This window comes from Marmota monax, unplaced genomic scaffold (assembly GCF_021218885.2).
Source record: "Marmota monax isolate L192 unplaced genomic scaffold, Marmota_monax_Labrador192_F-V1.1 WCK01_AAM20220418_F8-fsc01956, whole genome shotgun sequence".
Taxonomy (NCBI): domain Eukaryota; kingdom Metazoa; phylum Chordata; class Mammalia; order Rodentia; family Sciuridae; genus Marmota; species Marmota monax.
Genome location: NW_026694234.1, coordinates 19,059 through 32,104, shown reverse-complemented (window position 1 = coordinate 32,104; position 13,046 = coordinate 19,059). Strand labels below are relative to the sequence as shown.

Here is a 13,046-nt window from a genome sequence, read left to right as displayed (position 1 = left end):
ATATATACATTTGATACATGCAATTATGGAGTCCTTGAAGAAAAGAAATGATCATAGACTAATAATTAATGAGGAATAAAGTACCTAATAGAATGCCTGAATACCAACATGGTTTTTTTCTGTCATAAAATCTGTAATCCTATTTTTAAAAAGGCTTGTAAATTCACAGTTATTAAATTACTGAAAATTATTTAGGTTATTTTAGCAATTATTTAAAAACACAGATACCTTCAGCTTACCAAATCCCTAGGTAAAAATAATGGCATATTAAGCATTCCTTATAAATACAAATCCCACTACAATTTTGAATGCTTTGTTAGGCAGTCTATTTGGGTAAAAAATTAAGAATCATGTATTGGTTTGAAAGAATTTAGTTCAAATGTCTACAAAGAGAACTGTATTGATTAAAATTCTTTCCCTAAACTCATCTGTTGCAGCTTCTATATTCCTTATTTCTCATCCCAGATAAATTTTATATTTGATAGTTATGTGAATATCTATGTTACCACTACATAATGTTTAATTCTATTCACACATACCTCATTTTAACAATACCCAGTAATCACTTCAACACTTTATTGTTTCAAACACAGGCCACCTCTGAAAGACAATGGAGAGATCCCTAAGCATGTTAGCCATTCCTCATTAAAGAAAAGCTTCCCTCCTCTGAAAATCACTTACTGTACCTTAATATTTTGTGTGTTTTTGAAAATATAACTACTTAATTTAAAAAATGTGCCTGGGGATATCTTCCCCTTCTGATTTTCAAAAGTAAAAATAGCATATTCCAGAATTCACCCTAAAAAATCTAATTTTTCTTAAAAAGATACTACTGTTCTAAACACAAGATGTCATTCAAATATGTTCCATATTTGATAATGTAGATATTCTATCTGTGTTTATTCTAAATCTAAAACTAAAGAATGACTGGGCAATACCAATGTTGCTTTGGCTGTTTCTTAAGGAAATTAAGAATCTATATAATACAGTAAAGAAAAAATTTTTAAAAGAAAAATCCAATTTAGAAGGGGCATAGAATTAACTAAGATTTAAAATGTTCTCATTTCCTCACTTGAAATTTCTTCTCTTTTAATATTATAATTTCATATTTATTTTTAAAAAGGACTGAATTAAAATACAGTAATTGTTAAACTGTCTTCCAGAAATTCAAACATCCTTAACATTTCTGTACAGGCCCATTTATCAGTCTTGTACAAGAGTTCATGGTACCAGGGTCACTTTTGCTTTTCCTGCAGAGTTGATGATGCATATCAAAATCATCCCAATGCCTCAAGAATCACCCACTCTGCTGCTGCCTTTGATTCACTCTTCTTGTCTGCCTGCTCTGGCTGGGTGTGAAGCCAACTACTACTTCCTTAGTTATAAACATAAATGGCAATTTTCCTCCTCCAATATTCAAAGCCACTGTTGGCCTAGTAAGCAAGTCTGAAATAATCTGAGAAGATAATTTAGTCTTCTGCTGTTTGTTGCTGCACTCTTACTTAAGCTTCACCTGCCAAATGCATCCATGCCTTTCTTTATTTATGGGTTTTCTTCAAAATTCTTGCAACCAACACATTTACATATCGAGGAACACATTATTTTTGCCTCATAGCACTCAATAGTTTTTAAGACATCCTAATATTGGCAATTACATCCCTTGCTATGACATTGATATGATTCTCCCCCTTTCCTTTCCCTATCTTAGGCTTAAAATCTTCTTTATTTCTGTCAAGACATGCCTTTATTGCTTTTTGCCTTTCATTTTCATGTTCCAAATTGTTATAGCAGTTAGTACAACTGCAATTGTTATAAAATTTGCCATTTACAAAGCAATCACATTATAATTCCAAACAGTGATTTTGTACAATTACAGGGCTTTCTGGGCTGACTGGCAGATACTGATGGAATTATGCCATTGAGTGGAAGACTTGCCTGGGTCTGGATACCAGATGTTCCAGTAAAATTAGAGCTGACTGCTATACACACATATGAAGACTGCTGTGGCTGAGAAATGTACTGAGCTGGAAGCACTGCATAACCCACAATCCCTGTTCCTGGAGCTGGTGCCAGGACAGTACCTGGTGGCAGGTTAGGGAGGTTGGGCTGGATCTGTGACAGTGAGGTTGAAGGCATGATAAGCCATTGATGTGGTTGGCTGTTAGTTACTATTTATGAAGCTGGATTGATGGATTTGGGGACAACTTGTTGGATAGCCTAAGCTTGGAAAAATGGAACTGACATTTGCACTGGGGTTGTATTAACAACCACTGGCTTTGCTTCCTAAAGAGGCTTAATGCTTTTACTGGGATTCTGACTAACTGGTTGGGTTAAGATACTGGATTTTGTGTCAGTAACAAATCAGACATTATGAAACTTTCTTCGAGGCACTTGAATCTGCTGGGCATTTGCCAGAAGTTCCAGAGGAATTGGGAGCAGTTTCCAGAGGAATACTTGTCTTAAATTGTGATATGCTCACTCCTCCAACAGTGATGGTCTGCACAGCTGATTCCATTGCCTTATTTGGTGATTTCAAAGGTGAGATGGCTATTTTATTTGGCACCTGCATTGTAGAATTAAAAGTTGATGCAATAACACCACTTTCAGATATTGTTATGGTCTTTGATGGAGTTCCAGGGGTAGACTGTGAAAGAACCTTACCTGCAATGACTGATGGTGATAATTGAGTTGTCTTTTCTGTAACTGATTTACTATTAATTGGTTTTGCAAAGATCAACTTCATGATTACTGGACCACAGTTTGGTGTTCCAGGCTTCTTAGCAATCTCATCTGGCACCACCTCTATGATCATTCTCCTGCTAGAAAGGTGATCAGGTGCAACACCAGAGGCACCACTGCCTCCTCACAAGGCATTCTTCAGGCTCCTAGCAGCTGTGGTGCCTCCAAGACACAAACCCAGGTTTGTTCAAAATCACAAGCCCCACATCATCCTACCACTTCATCCCATAATTCACTATGTCTATAACTTTTAATTGGAGTATTTTGTCCATTTCCATTTAATGTTGTTCTACTCATCTCATATTCTTTTAAAAGATTCTAAAATATGATTTACATGCCATAAAGTTCTCTTCCTTAAATTACACCATTTCAATGCTTTAAAGTTTATTTACAGAGTCTTGAACCATGATAATCTAATTTCCAAAAAGGTACAGTCTTATGTATTCTTATTTTCTCTGCTTTCTTTCTTCTTTTACATTAATCATATATTCAGATATTCCATTTTACCTCTACTGGTTCTACTTTATTAATCTTTGAGTTAGTACCCTAAAGATTACACATGCATCTGAGGCATTAATAAACTAATACAGGTTAGTAACAGTACTATGTTCCAGGAAAAGGTGGGACCTTGAAACATGTGTTAACAAGCTGAAGTCTTTACTTTTGTGTTATAACTGCTCTGCATCTCAACAGCATGCATATTTTAAGCCCTACCTTTCCAAGAGTGTCCAACTTACCTCAGTGCATTTCTTATCTCTTTGGAATTATGGATCCCTCATGTCCTGAGCTACCTCAGATGCTTCCAAAGCCTCTGAACCCCACCCCCATTTATTTTTTGTTTTACTTATTTGTTTATTTAGTATTTGGTTATTTTTGGTAATTTATCACCTCTTAAGTAAATCCTTTAAAACTTTCCCAGTTTAGGGAGCTTCTTTTTTCCATAGCCAGAACACTGGCTGGCTGCAAGCTGAAAATGGAATTATTGATATTTTTCTGATATTTTTCTTCCTAAATTTTTCAAATAAGGTCTCATCCAAACAATAAATATTCAAAACAAATTCCAACAACTTTGGTTTTGACCTACAGGTTTCCTTCCCCCCCCCAAAAAAAAATGTGTGTAATACATGGATTCATTGGAGAAAGATAGTTTGTTAAAGAAGTGAACCAACTGCCAGTCAACAAAGAATTAAATGAAAGCCACACTGTACACTTTCATTAAAACATTTGCATGTGGGTAAATCAATTATATTTTAACAGGCAATCAGCTTAAACCTTGAAAGTAGAAAGGGAAAGAAACAAATATTTAACTAGAATTTGTTAAACTATAAACCAACATTTATACCTACTGACATAGGCTTTGCACTGGTTACTTGTAGACTTGCATTCTGCCCAATAACTAGTATTCTCATTAGTTATCATACTACTTTTCCTTTATTTACCATTTTTCATCTTTACATATATTCCTTTCTTTTTTTCTTTAATTTTTTTTTGTGGTTGTAAATGGACAACATGCATTTATTTTATTTGTTTATCTTTATGTAGTGCTGAGGATCAAACCCAGTGCCTCACATGTGCTAGAAAAGAGCTTCTACCACTGAGCTACAGCCCTAGCCCCTTACATGTGTTTTCAAATGGCAGAACTATAGACTCACTGGACCTCCAACAGAGCAGTCTCATAAGTGCTCTCAGGTAGGCTGAGTAATTTGAAAATGGAAAATTCAAAGTACTAAATAAGGACACCCTGGTACCGTACTGATATAAGAGAAATTATAAATAATTAAATAGCATCTCTGTGTACTGGGATATTGAATGTGATATCTATTTTAAACTGCATGAGACTGCAAAATCCTTCCTGTTATCACTTTGAGAAATTTACCATAAACTTAATTAAGCAAATGAAGTCACAAACAGAAGTTCAGTAATTTATTAAGACACTGACCCTATTTTCTGGCTTTACTGTGACTTTTTTTTTTAATTAACCAGGCAAAACTCCCTTTTCAGATGTTGAACAATGAAGCAGATTTAGTAATCTTAGCACTCTTCCACACTAACACATGTGTGACCTAATTCAAGTAAGACCTTTTAAATTTTATTTGCAAATTTGATTATTTTTTAAAAATTTAAACAAGGCAACAAAGGACTATGATCTACCACTTCCTAAATAATTCCTGTTTTAGAACAGGACAGCTCTTAGAATACTAATTAAATGCTACCTGAATTTGCCCAAACACTCAGGAAAACATGTATACTTTTAACTCACTGTAACTAAAAATTCCTCAAAGCACAGAATATGCTAAAATGGCTCATGCATAAATTTCCAAGTTAACAAATTCAAGTGGATGAGTACTAATAATATAGTAGCTCTCTCCCATGTAGGCTACTTATGAGAATTAATAAATACAATCAAATACCATAAGAAATTACATATGAAGGGAATCAATAGTCAGGAAGAGGATGAAGAACTTGTAGAAGGAAAAAAAGCAATGAGGGAGGACCACCTTATTATGAAACACTGGAACGTTTCTAAAATGTCAGATTATTAAATCACAGCACTTGACAATAACAGACATGCTTTTGTAACAGCCTGGGAAGGGGAGTAAATTTACTGTACAATTTAAAAGGCATCACAGTACATATAAGGAAGGGGATTATCAGTCATGAATAATGATGGGATTGTGGCATAACCATTGGGAAAAATCAACTTACAATACTAATCTCAATAACCCTCAAAACATATCTACCAAGATTTGAGACAAAAATAAAGAAGGAGGAGTAACTCTCCAGAAAAAAAATATAAAATACAACACCATGCTTTAAGAGAATAATCTTATGGGGCTGGGGATATGGCTCAGCAGGTGAGCGCTCACCTAGCATGTGTGAGGTACTAGGTTGGATCCTCAGAACCACATAAAAATAAGTAAACATAATAAATGTATTGTCTTCAACTACAACTCACAATTTAAAAAAAAAAAAGAAATAATCTTACAAAAAATGATTACAGCAATTTTCCTTACTTCTTGGCTTATGCTGGATCTCTAGCTTGCCTAGTCTTACATTCAAAACATAAATTACAGGTCCTACAAGATTTACTAGGCTTATAAAAAAAAAAACAGTTAAGACAACATTGTGGTGTAAACTTATCAAAAAATCAGTAAGAATATAAGTTATAGGTTATAGATTAGTAAAAACATTATAGATTTTTGACTCCATTTGACTCCATATAAGATTTTTGACTCCATTTTGCTGCCATCTATTAAAAAAAATGGTTACAAGAGCTGTTTCTGAGAAACTGAAATAAAAGGTGTCTTCTTTCAAATATTGTTTTCCTGTACCCACAGAATGTACCCAACTCAGGATATGGTGGTGGTCATGGTGAGCTACATGCTGGGTTTAAGTACATTCATGGGTCTACATGACTTTAAAATAAAATAGATTATTGCCCCACTCAGCTGAAACCCAGGATATGGTTGTCCAGCACTCGTTTGGACCCAAGATTTGATTAAGCTAACTGCTTTTTTTTAGCCTCTGTAACTTGCTTGCTTGCGTGATGCTGAGAAAAGCCCCTGAATTATGGATTTTTTTCCATCCTTAAATTCTTAAGACACTGGCAAGGACATTGCTGTTCTCCCACAGAGCATCAGTCTCTATGGGTGGGAGACAGTCCCTGGACAGGTAAATAAAGCTCTCTTTTGTTTGAATTAGAGTCTTTTCTGAGGTGGCTACCCATAAAAATAAGAGAAGAAAAAGTGTCTCTTTAAATCCAAACTGCTTGGCTGGCTATCTTATCTGTTTTCAGCTGGCTTTCTTAACTATTGTTACTGGAAAGAAAGAAAAAATAGATACCAAATGTATAAGCTTTCTTTTTGAAAAATATTTTGTATGTTTGTTTTGAGAATTTCACAGGTTTCCACATTTTTTATATCTGAACTGACTTGTATCGGAACTAAAAGTACACTCTGACCTAATGAAGAAGTTAGTGTTGTGGCTATGTAAGTTTTTTTTTTTTTTAATATTTTATGTTAATTAATGTATTTTTGTGATCAGGCTTAATTTATCTAACTCTAAAGGTTTTTATATTCTCTCTTTGTCCAAAGGCCAATTTCTCCAGGGTTAACCCTCAAATACATTCAAAAATTTATTTTAATAAATCCTTAGGAGGATATAAATGTGGTGATGATGGGAATAAATCTGATAACCATCGGACAAATAGCCAGCTTTCTGAAACCTTTGATTTCAGTGTCCATCATGGATATTAGATTTGATATCTGGCATTTACAATCATACAGGCCTGTACTGTCTATTTATTATGTACTTGGTATCAAACTGGCATTTAAACAAATTAGCACTCATGAATTAAAATTCAAACAAGCAAATGGAGCCAAATAATTCAATTCAAATCAATTACTTAAATAAAAGCATAGGTGTCTTTAAAATTCTAACTCACAAATTTTTCTAGATGGCCAGACAAAATAATCTTTATTTCTAAAAATATGTCTAAAATGTAATAAAACATCCACTGCTTCTAAAATTTTTCAACAGAGAAGAGATAATTAATATTGCTGATCATATTTTTTCTGATATTCTTATTTTATGATTAAAATAACTAAATTACACTTAAAATACTTGGGATTAATCTTCATCAACATGTTTTCTTAAATGAATAAATTAGAAATTACAACTGATGCCCAACTACTTTCTCCTTTTTCTTTCCAATTGTTGAAGAAACAATAGGATCCTGCCTCAACTCTCTCCACAGCAATCTGAATTAACCTCCATTATCCTGGCATTGAGATCTTTTTCTACTGAGGCAGGAGGATTGCAACTTTGATGACAGCCTCTGCAATTTATTGAGACCTTGTTTCAAAAGAAAAAAATACAAAGGATAGGGGATGTGGCTCAGTGGTAAAGAGCCCCTGGGTTCCATTTCCAGTATAAAGAAAAAGGAGGAGGAGGAGGAGGGGGAGGGGGGAGGGGGACATTGTTACAGATTCTTAATGTACAGCTAAACCTGTTCCTCATATTTCTGTAGCTGTATTAGCCCCTCGTTTAGATTCCAACTTACAATCTCTTTTTTTAACCCTTCAAACTCTTTCACAGCATCATATGCCCCCCATCTTCCTTGCTTATATGCACACCCACACCAAGATTCCTGGACCTCTGATAGAGAATAATGCCCACACAGGTAAGCTGTGAGATCCCTTTATATTTTATTTTCAGATACTGTAAAAACTCATGGATATTTTTTTCATCAAAATGCACAATCATTAACGAAGATTTTTCCATTTCTTCCCAACAAGCCATTGTCATTAACTGTTCTCACTGTACACCCTTTCAGGCCCCTATGTGGGAATCTGAAAATCCATGAGGCCTACATTTTAATGCACTTTGGCAAATGCATATCACCCATTTCCCTCCTTTTCATCCCTACAACTTTCTTCATATTTTCACTGATACTCATTCTGGGTTTATCTGGCTACCACCTATTGAGCTAAAAATGTATCTGCTTACATTTCTCATTTATTACTCTGTTTACCACTATGGGAAAGCCTACTTATTTAAAGACAGATAATTCCCTGCATATATAACGGTGCTTTTGCACAATTTTGTACTCATTGGAATATAATTTTAACCAATGGAATTCTCCATTCTATGACACAATTCTTCATTGAATGAGCACATGGTACCATCAATACAAAAATAAAAAGGGGACCTAGCCCAGAGCAGAATATAATTCTTAATTTTATAAAAATGGGCATAAAATAAAGAATATGAGGGACAATGGGGACTGAGTGAACTTAAAATGTGGTTTCCAATTTCAAAAAGTTTTCTGATAACTAGAATTTTTTATATTTGAAATCTCCTATTTACATGACATAGTTGTGTTTTCTTGTTTATTATTATTCTTAATATGCTATAGTTATTCTTCTTTTATAGAAAACTACCTGATTTTTATTAGTATCATCAATCCAAGCAGGACTTTAAATCAATTAAAATCTTTCACTAAGCATAAAGTTATTTTCACACTTGCTACAATCATAATAAGAACATTTAGTTGTATAAAGGCACAGGTTTGTTTAGATTTTAAAATATCCCTGACTGCAAGATTATGTATATAATATTCCCATTGTCGCCTATGTAAATTAATCAAATTAAGTTACACTATCTAGAATAAAATTAAATGGAAATAATTGACTCATAAGATTCATATTTAAACCATCTTTATTTACAAAACACTATTCTAAGAATTGTAATTCCATTAAACTTCAATAGGAGCAAAAGTATAGATACTTGAGTAAAAGCAGATAGTTAAACTAAAAATGAGATATGTATTACTTTTCAAGGCAGATTTTAAAATATTGTCAGGATTCTTGTTGTGCTACTGGATGTTCAGTAGCAGGTTCATTTGAAGGTAAATCAACCCTGAAGGGAGCTCACTTCTACTTTCAGAATGCGGGGGAGTGAGGAGGAATTCAACTATTGGGGAGAGATAATGAGGAAAACACCATGGTCCCATAGGGAATGCAAGGGGTGGTGGGCCCAGTGGAAAATATTCTCGAGATGCTCCATACATGTTTCCTGGAGGAGGTGGGAAAATAAAAGGTCCTCTTCTCATGAACTGACTCCGTGGATCCTCTGGAAACAATGAACCTCTGATTGGAAGGAAAGGTGAGAAAGCAAAGCCAGAAGCCAGAGCCAGTAGCTTCATTTTCACCAGGGAGAAATGAATCAGGCACATGGTAATTACCAAGATCAAATTTGGTATCATTTCTACTGGTTTCCATTTCTGAAGACAGAGGAACATCCATTTTATCCAAAGGTGGCATAGTAGAACTTCTGAGTTTTGATGGTCCCAGATGGTCTACCATAATTGGAATAACATCCATCTTGCCTTGGTAGAGGAAGACATGGATCAGAATATGATTAGCCTGGTAGAGCCATCACCATTTTAGGGTTCTGTACCCATGAAGGTGACAGGGGCCCAAAGTTATAAGGCACTCTCTGAGGATCAATTATCTGATCATAGACTGACTTTCTTCTTTCATTGATAATCTGAGGGCCCAGAGGACTCTTTGAGCCTCTTGAGCCTCTTCTTCCTACCCTCAGAAGCAAAGGTGAGAGTCTCAGTGGACCCTTCTTTTCCAAATGTGGAGCTGTCATTTCAGATGAAGGTCGACCCAATGGTGAGAGGCCAATTGGGGAATGCTCTCTGCCAAAGGCTGTATTTGAATCATTAAATGCAGAAGAATCTTTTTCTACAAGTTTAAATTTAAACTCATATTCAGTTAAGTTTTATCCGTCATGAACATTTTCTTTCCTTAAATCATTGAGTTATTTTTCAGCACTCTGAACTGCCAAATCATTATCATGTGCTTTTTTCTCAAAGTCCATAATCGTCCCCTGATAAGAATGAATGGTTCTCTCCAATTCTTCTTCAAGGTCTTTCACTTGATTTCTATAGTTCTCCAGCTGTTCAGTTGCATGGCTGATGTTTTCCTCCATTTTGGAAAGTTTCTCTTCTAGTTCTACTCAATAGTTTTCCTCTCCTATTAATTTCCATTGGAATTTCATTACATTTTCTTGATATAGTTCAATCATGACTTTAAGTTTCTGCTGAAGATTCTGATTCTCACTTTTAAATTGTGTATTTTTTGACTGCAAAGATGCTTGTTCTGTCTTAAGATTTTTAATATGTTCTATAAGGTCTTCCTTTGTTTAAATTATTTCAAAAAATAAACATTTGATTTCTTTCTCCTTGTAAGGGTTTAATAGAGGCATTTAACTTAACAGCATAAAACTGATCCTTCAATGCTCCATTTGGCTGATCCTCTAAGTGAGCACAAACACTCTTCATTTCCAATTCCAAGTTACCATCATCTGTTAGGACTTCTCTAAGAACAGAATCCCAATATTTCATCTGCACCAAGTGTTCAGTAGGAGACTTAATGTGATTTTATCTCTTAGAACTTGTTCTGCATGTACTTTGGAGTCTTCAAGTATTGTTTTCTGTTTATTAAGGCCATTCACTTTTTCTTTCCATACTTCAGCTTCATATATAAGCTGTTTCTGACTTTCCTGAAGTTGGGAATTTTTATGCAAAACCTATTTTATTGCTACCTTAAATTCTTCTTCATTCATTTGGAATAGTCTCAAGGTTGTTTTAGCTTTAGGTATTTGTCATCTGAGGGATTTTGATTCATTTTCTAGGAAATTAATCCTTTTTTGATATATCCACCATCAATTCATCCTGTGGAGAATGTTTAGTTTTCTCTTCTTTTAGCTCTTTTTCTAGAAGGAGTATTTCATCCTCAAGTTTAGATAAGGATTTATCCAGATTTTCATATATTGCCTCCAAATTTTCTGCTTCTATTGACTCCTTCTCCAAAATGACATTCTTTAAAGATAACTCTAAGTCTTCATAGCCTTTTTGAACAAGGCTAACTTTTTCAAGTAGTTCACATTTTTCTTCAACTAGTCCAGAAAGTTTTCCAGCAAGCTTTTTCTTCTCTTCTCGTGTAACTCCTGCTACTCACAGATTGATAACTTCTCTGCAAAAACAAGAGAATGACAAAAAATCAAATAGCTGAACATATCACCAACTCCCATGGACAGCCATAAGGACTAGGATGTGTTTCCATGTCTTCAGACAATGCACACCACAACCCTGTTGACATCTTCCAGGACCACCCCCCAAGTATGGCTAAGGGGCAGCTGTTTCCCCCACATCATGCTAAGGCTATTTTGGCAATTCCTTCCACAATCACACAATGCCAGCCACACCAAAACAGGCTGTGGACACTCAGGCCTTTGGTCAGGAACAAACCTGCACCAGACAATGGAGCAGACCATTGTGAACCAGTGGGTGGTGAGGAGCCTGCAGGCATGGGCACGGGGAACCCCAGTCATGGGCTCCCAGGGGCCTAGCACACTCACACTACCTGTCAGGGAATGCTTGGCCCCTTCACTATGCTGAGAATCCTGAAGCAGCACAGCTTCAAGCCTGCCCAATCAAGCTAGAAAGAACTCCTCTCCAGGTCACCCACCCATTGGTTTGGTTTAGGCCAGGCCACAGCAGAACAGATATTATGACTGTATAGAATGTGCCACTCTATACAGTCATAATATCACCCAATTTGTTGTAACTCAAATTCTAAAGTTCTGTAACATTTTTAAAGAACTAGTACATTATATATTTATATTTGTATCACTTGCTCTTTTGTTTTAATGACTCATTCCTTTCTCTCCCCTCCTGTTCCTTCTCTTTTTTCTTCCTTCCTTCCTTCTTTCTCCCGTTCCACTTTTTACAGTGCTGGGAGTGAAACTCCAAGGACGTTTACCTGCTAGGCAAGCTCTCTACCACTGAGCTTCATTCCTAGGCCTGTTGACACTTTCTATAGAAGTAATATAAATTTTTTCTATAGGAAAAACTCTCCTGTTATACTATTTTAAGAGTAATTTTAGAAGAGTTGCTAACATGGGCACAAATCAGTTATGACAAGTTACTTTTTAAAAGTATGTAATGTGTTTAAAAATAAGAAGATTAAAACTTCAGATGGTTTTCAGGTCAGTTTTTCTAGACTACTATTTAAGAGTCTTCAAAATCTTTTTTCAGATATTTTTTTTAACTTCTCATAGAATGTAAAAACTTCTAAGTAGGCTGGTCATTATAAACGTATAGAAAAGAGAAGGATATAATATGACTCTTTGAAATGAATTTAGCTCCTGAAGGTGAATTATGTTTCTGTTCAGATAAAGAGTTCATTACTTGATGTAAATGCAGGACATTCAAATTTATTTTTCTTTCTAATTATGCTTAACTGTTAATAATACAGATCAAATGTTTGAAGTAAATAACTCACTAGAAGTCATTGCTTTTCTAAATATCTCTAAATACATGAAAAGTTGAAAGGCATTATGCCACCATTCATAATTAGAATGATTATAATTCTATGGCCAGAGCTGTATCAATGTAATCTAAAACACTTACCCAGTTCAATAGGGTATGAAAGTTTAGAAACTTTTGGAGAAATGTAATTATGTGAGGTTACGAATGCTAATTAGTTTGTAGTGAATATTTCACAATGTATATACCTGTGTCAGAATCAAATTATCAGCTGGGCATAGTATCACACACCTGTAATCCTAGCCATTTAGGAGGCAGAGGCAGGAGTATCACAAGTTCAAGGCCAGCCTCAGCAATTTAGCCAGGTCCTAAGGTATTTAGTGAGTCCCTGCCTCAAAACAAAACAAAACAAAAAACACAGTCTTTCAGAGGACATTTCAGATTCAAACCATAACACTACATGCTA

At 35.0% G+C, this 13,046-nt stretch overlaps 2 pseudogenes; both read right to left on the bottom strand.

Moving 5' to 3' along the window:
- Positions 1-1,221: 1,221 nt before the first annotated feature.
- LOC124108433 (protein lin-54 homolog) lies at positions 1,222-2,926 on the bottom strand (annotated as a pseudogene).
- Positions 2,927-8,940: 6,014 nt separating this feature from the next.
- Positions 8,941-11,287, bottom strand: LOC124108434 (melanoma inhibitory activity protein 2-like; annotated as a pseudogene).
- Positions 11,288-13,046: the final 1,759 nt, after the last annotated feature.